This window comes from Mesoplodon bidens, assembly GCF_964165515.1.
Source record: "Mesoplodon bidens genome assembly, chromosome: 12".
Taxonomy (NCBI): domain Eukaryota; kingdom Metazoa; phylum Chordata; class Mammalia; order Artiodactyla; family Ziphiidae; genus Mesoplodon; species Mesoplodon bidens.
In genome coordinates this window covers 91,885,089-91,891,971 of record NC_138168.1, presented here as the reverse complement: position 1 = coordinate 91,891,971, position 6,883 = coordinate 91,885,089, and the positions used below count along the sequence as shown (strand labels likewise).

General features: G+C 42.8%; 1 pseudogene across 1 annotated transcript; it reads left to right on the top strand.

Moving 5' to 3' along the window:
- The first annotated feature begins 4,600 nt into the window (after window positions 1–4,600).
- LOC308625910 (methionine adenosyltransferase 2 subunit beta-like) lies at window positions 4,601–6,212 on the top strand (annotated as a pseudogene). Its single transcript has 2 exons — window positions 4,601–4,708; window positions 5,076–6,212. The product of its transcript is annotated as a methionine adenosyltransferase 2 subunit beta-like (transcript).
- Window positions 6,213–6,883: the final 671 nt, after the last annotated feature.

Here is a 6,883-nt window from a genome sequence, read left to right as displayed (position 1 = left end):
CTCTCCAGAAAGTGGGCATAGCGGGAACCTACCTCAACATAATAAAGGCCATATATGACAAACCCACAGCCAACATCATTCTCAATGGTGAAAAACTGAAGCCATTTCCTCTAAGATCAGGAACAAGACAAGGATGTCCACTCTCACCACTATTATTCAACATAGTTCTGGAAGTCCTAGCCATGGCAATCAGAGAAGAAAAAGAAATAAAAGGAATACAGATTGGAAAAGAAGAAGTAAAACTGTCACTGTTTGCAGATGACATGATACTATACATAGAGAATCCTAAAGATGCCACCAGAAAACTACTAGACCTAATCAATGAATTTGGTAAAGTTGCAGGATACAAAATTAATGCACAGAAATCTCTTGCATTCCTATACACTAATGATGAAAAATCTGAAAGAGAAATTAAGGAAACACTCCCATTTACCACTGCAACAAAAAGAATAAACCTACCTAAGGAGACAAAGGACCTGTATGCAGAAAACTATAAGACACTGATGAAAGAAATTAAAGATGATACCAACAGATGGAGAGATATACCATGTTCTTGGATTGGAAGAATCAATATTGTGAAAATGACTACACTACCAAAGCAATCTACAGATTCAATGCAATCCCTATCAAATGACCAATGGCATTTTTTACAGAACTAGAACAAAAAATCTTATAATTTGTGTGGAGACACAAAAGACCCCAAACAGCCAAAGCAGTCTTGAAGGAACAAAATGGAGCTGGAGGAATCAGACTCCCTGACTTCAGACTATACTACAAAGCTACAGTAATCAAGACAATATGGTACTGGCACAAAAACAAAAATATAGATCAATGGAACAGGATAGAAAGCCCAGAGATAAACCCACGCACCTATGGTCAACTAATCTATGACAAAGGAGGCAAGGATACACAATGGAGAAAAGACAGTCTCTTCAATAAGTGGTGCTGGGAAAACTGGACAGCTACATCTAAAAGAATGATATTAGGACACTCCCTAACACCATACACAAAAATAAACTCAAAATGGATTACAGATCTAAATGTAAGACTGGACACCATAAAACTCTGAGAGGAAAACATAGGCAGAACACTCTTTGACATAAATCACAGCAAGATCTTTTTTGATCCACCTCCTAGAGTAATGGAAATAAAAACAAAAATAAACAAATGGGACCTAATGAAACTTCAAAGCTTTTGCAAAGCGAAGGAAACTACAAACAAGACAGAAAGACAACCCTCAGAATGGGAGAAAATATCTGCAAACGAATCAACGGACAAAGGATTAATCTCCAAAATATACAAACAGCTCATGCAGCTCAATATTAAAAAAACAAACAACCCAATCAAAAAATGGGCAGAAGACCTAAATGGACATTTCTCCAAAGAAGACATACAGATGGCCAAGAAGCACATGAAAAGCTGCTCAACACCACTAATTATTAGAGAAACGGAAATCAAAACTACAGTGAGGTATCACCTCACACAAGTTAGAATGGGCATCATCAGAAAATCTACAAACAACAAATGCTGGAGAGGGTGTGGAGAAAAGGGAGACCTCTTGCACTGCTGGTGGGAATGTAAATTGATACAGCCACTATGCAGAACAGTATGGAGGTTCCTTAAAAAACTCAAAATAGAATTACCGTATGACCCAGCAATCCCACTCCTGGGCATATACCCTAAGAAAACCATAATTCAAAAAGACACATACACCCCAGTGTTCACTGCAGCACTATTTACAATAGACAGGACATGGAAGCAACCTAAATGCCCATCGACAGACAAATGGATAAAGAAGATGTGGCACATATATACAATGGAATATTACTCAGCCATAAAAAGGAACGAAATTGGGTCATTGTAGAGATGTGGATGGATCTAGAGACTGTCATACAGAGTGAAGTAAGTCAGAAAGAGAAAAACAAATATCGTATATTAACGCATGTACGTGGAACCTAGAAAAATGGTACAGATGAACTGGTCTGCAGGGCAGAAATAGAGACACAGATATAGAAAACAAACGTATGGACACCAAGGGGGAAAAGTGGTGGGGAGGTGGTGGTGATGGGATGAATTGGGAGATTGCGATTGACATGGATACACTCATATGTATAAAAGGGATAACTAATGAGAACCTGCTGTATAAAAAATAAATAAAATTCAAAACTTCAAAAATAAAATCATATCCACCCTGATGACACACACACACACACACACAAAGAGTGTTGGTGAGGATGTGGAGAAACTGGAAGCTTCACAGATTGCTGGCAGGGATGTCAAATGGTGCAGCTAGTTTGGAATGCAGTTTAGCAGTTCCTCAAAGTACTAAACATGGGGTTATCATATGACTCAGAAATTCCACTTCTATGTATGTACTCGAGAAAACGTTCTCCCAGAAACTTGTATGTGAATACTGTGCGAATATCCTTACTAGTACTATTCATAACAGCAAAAAGTGGAGACAACTCAAATGTCCATCAGCTTATGAACTGACATATCAAATATGGTGTATCCATACAGAATATTATTCGGCAATACAAAGAAGTAAAGTAGTGATAGATGCCGCGACATGGATGAACCCTGAAAACATTATGCTAAGTGAAAGCAGCCAATCACGAAAGAAAGCATATTATGACATATTGTATCATTCCATTTATAAAAGAGGCCCAGAATAGGCACTTTCCAGAGTCAGGAAGTGGTGGTCTTGGGGGAAGGTCGGAGGGGTGGGGAAAAGGGAGGATGACTGCCAGTGGGTATGCGGTTCTTTCTGGTGGTGATGAAAATATTTTAAAACTGACTGTGGTGATGGTGGCACAACTCTTTGTGAATAGACTAAAAACTGTTGAACTGTATACTTGACATGGGTAAACTGCATGGTGTGTACATACCTCAATAAAGCTGTTTAAATTACTGGAAGGTGACAGGAACTGCATTATGGCATGTTCCAGCCTGCAATGCACACCCTGACCATTTTCTGGCCCCAAAGTTTGTCTCAGCTATCCCAGCTTGTTCTTTGGTGAGTTACACCCAGCAACTGGGTGTGGGACTGTAGGCTGCAGAGAAAATATTTCTATATTTCTGCATGGTTAGGGCTTACTGAACAAATTTTACTGGGACCTTGGACAAAGGGCGGGTCTTTACTGAATAGAGATTCACCTTTCTCATGGTCTGTGCTTACACTTCAAAAGGGTTTGAGACCTGGAGCCATGGAGATATTCCAGCAATCTCTCCTCCTGGAGACATTTAATTACAATCCAAAGAGTAAGAACCCAGGAGTCTTCCCCCTTTCTTCCTGAGGAGGATTTATTTATACTGGGAGAATCAAGTTGCTTTCCCTCTCTCAGGAGGAGAGAGGAACAATGTACATACAAGCCTGCAGATTCTTATTTCAGGGTTTCTCACCTACAGTGCAGACCCCCAGAAGGGATAAGGTGACAGCGATCTGGCCCTCACCACCTCACCACAGAAGGGGAAAAACTAGAGTAAAGGAAACAAGTCTGGTTATTGCTCTTGGGGATAATCAGTCCCCACCCAGGAAACCCCACCTCGACTTTCAGGACAACACAAATAAACACGGGTGTGGGAAAATTACCAAGGTATGTCCACTCCGGCCCTCACCACCATCAGAATCAAGCCTAGGCCACTATACAGATTTCAACCAAAACTTCAGTGCAAATTACTACCTGATTGCCTGCGGTGAGCAGTCCCACTCCTCAAAGATTCCACAACTTGCTCTCTGAACTACGTCCTGGTTCTGCTGGTGGACAGAAGCCCTGCGTTCTGCTCATCTTGTCAGAAAATGTTGAGGTCCCGCCTCTACAACCTACACAGTCTTACCTGTAAAAGAGGAATAAGTAATTCCCCTTATGTTGGGAGCATCATAGAGGAGCATTTGTCACCGACCTAAAGGGACAGCAGTGACTGAAACAAAGTGCCTGCCTTGTGAACTCCCATCCTCCTGGGAGAGCGCTCCACCAGCTGAAAAGGTTGTCACAAGCTGCTTTCGTCTACTCCTATGCATGGCGGTTATTAGTAACAGTTCCCAATGCAAATCATCTGTCTGAAGAGGCAAAAGGTAAAAACCAATGAGAATGCATCCATCATGCCTTCCATTTCTCTGGTGTGTACTAAACAGTCTTGCTGGCTGAGAAACTTTCAGGGAGGGGTCTTTATAAACGTCAAATTTAATACAGTCTGGTTTCTGATGAAGGAGCAAAGGCAGTTCAGTGGAGAAGGGATAGTTTTTCTCCAATGGTGCGCGAACAAATGAACATCCAATACGTATAGGGTTGGCCAAGAAGTTTGTTCGGGTTTTTCCATATGACGTTAAGGAAAAAATAAAATTAAAAAATAAAAATCCTGCTGCGGTACCACCAGGCTGTTTCTTTACCCATCTTCCTAGGCTCCTGCCTGGTTTTACGCCTGATTCTCCATCCTGTATCTTCCCAAGAAACTGCATTTCTGTCTAAGTTAGGGATAGACTGAGACTGTTGTCTGCAACCAGGAAGCTTGCCATTAGACCAGAGGGTACAGAGCAAGCAGCTGACGGCAGCAGGCTGCCGAGGGCCTCTGTGACGCTGATACCCCTGGAGCAGGCGTGATGCCCGGGAGACGACCAGATGTGTCCCTCTGCACGGAGAGCAGCAGGCCGCATGCCCGCTGCGTGAAGGCTCGTGAGAACGGGGAGGAGACGGGCGCCAACGGCGCTGCAGACTCTCCCGCCAAAGGTGCTCAGGATTCGGGTTTCAGGAAGGAACTTTCAATATTTCTCATTTGATCTACAGAATCTGCTCAAACTTCAGACGCCTACCTATTTTCAATGACCAGCGTTCCTTGATAACAGACTTACACTGTTTCTCCCTCTCCACTGTTTTCTGCTGGCTAGACTCCTAGCCTACTGACTAGGGCAGGGCCTCGCTCAGCAGCCTGTAACATCTGGGACTACCTTCTGCTAGAGGAGGGATACGAAATGACCTGTACAAAGCTAGCTATAAACATACATACTCTGAATAGACACAAGAGCCCAACAAACTATACATTTTAAAAGTCTGACAGATCGGCCGGCCCGGTCCTAGGGGAGGAAGGCCGAGGGCGCTGGAGTGAAAACAAATCTGCGGCGACGCCAACAGGGCGGGCACGGTGGGCGGGAGACGGAGCTCTGTATCCACTTTGTCCCAGTGAACTGCCCTTTGGTGGAGGAGGAAGTTAGCAGCCCCAACTGGCGGGTTCTGATTACTGGTGCCACCAGGCTTCTTGGCAGAGCTGTGTACTAAGAATTTCAGCAGAATAATTGGCACGCTGTCGGCTGTGGTTTTAGAAGAGCAAGACCAAAATCTGAGCAGCTTAATCGCCTGGAGTCTAAAGCAGTTCATCACATCATTTATGATTTTCAGCCCCATGTCCTAGTACATCGTGCAGCAGAGAGAAGGCCAGATGTTGTCGAAAATCAGCCGGATGCTGCTTCTCAACTTAATGTGGATGCTTCCGGGAACCCGGTGAAGAAAACAGCTGCAATCGGAGCATTTCTAATCTGCATTAACTCCGATTATGTTTTTGCTGGAACAAACCCACCTTATAGAGAGGAAGACGTACCAAGTCCCCTAAATCTATATGGCAAAACAAAACTAGAAGGAGAAAGGGCCGTCCTGGAGAACAATTTAGGAGCTGCTGTTTTGAGAATTCCTGTTCTGTACAGAGAAGTTGAAAAGCTTGAGGAAAGTGCCGTGACTGTTATGTCTGATAAAGTGCAGTTCAGCAGCAAGTCTGCGAACAGGGACCACCGGCAGCAGCGGTTCCCCACACACGTCAAAGATGTGGCCACTGTGTGTCGTCAGTTATCACAGAAGAGGATGCTGGATCCATCACTTAAGGGAACCTTTCACCGGTCTGGCAATGAACAGACGACTAAGTACGAAATGGCGTGTGCAACTGCACACGCCTTCAACCTCCCCAGCGGCCACTTAAGACCGATAACTGACAGTCCTGTCTTAGGAGCACAACATCCGAGAAACGCTCAGCTTGACTCCTCCAAATTGGAGACCTTAGGCATTGGCCAGTGAACACCATTTCGAATTGGAATCAAAGAATCACTCTGGCCTTTCCTCATTGACAAGAGATGGAGACCAACGGTCTTCATTAGCATTATGTGTGGTGGTGGTGGTGGTGTTTTAAATGAGCAGCATGTGGCACTTTTTAAAGAAAAAAGGGAATAGTTTTGTACAAGTGCTCTTTAATTGGGACTCATGATCTTTCAGGTGAACGATGCTCTTGCACTGGTGAAACTGTCTAAGGAAACCAAGGACAATAATGCCTTGTTTGAACTAGTGAGTTTTCTGTTTATCATTCTGTTCTGGCTTAACTTGCTGTTTGAATATAGTAAATTATGATTCTCAAATATTTGAGAGCCAGGATGAAACACATCTGCTGTAGACTTTTTTTTGGATGAAATGCATTGTTCATTCCTATAAATAACCTCTACATTTTCGGGACTTTTGCATCTGTTGGTCCTTCTATGTTTTAAAGTGTGTTAAATAGTATAAAAATCATTGGTGTTCATTATTTGCTTTGCTTGAGCTCAGATCAAAATGTTTGAAGAAACTTTATTTTTGCAAGTTAAGTGTAGTTTTTATGCTTGAGATGTTTCAACTTGTTATGTATATTGGAACTCCTGCAGCTTGATGCCTCCTGCTTTTGTAGCGGTGAATGGTGAGCCTCTGAGAGAACGTGTGTGTGTATTTGTTTAATATATATGAAACTGTCCTTTTCACTCCATGTCACCAAGTGATATTTCATATGTGTGGTTATACTAATAGTAATGGGCCTTGTAAGTCTTTTGACCATTCATGAATAAAAATAAATATGTACTGCTGGCATGGTGAAAATA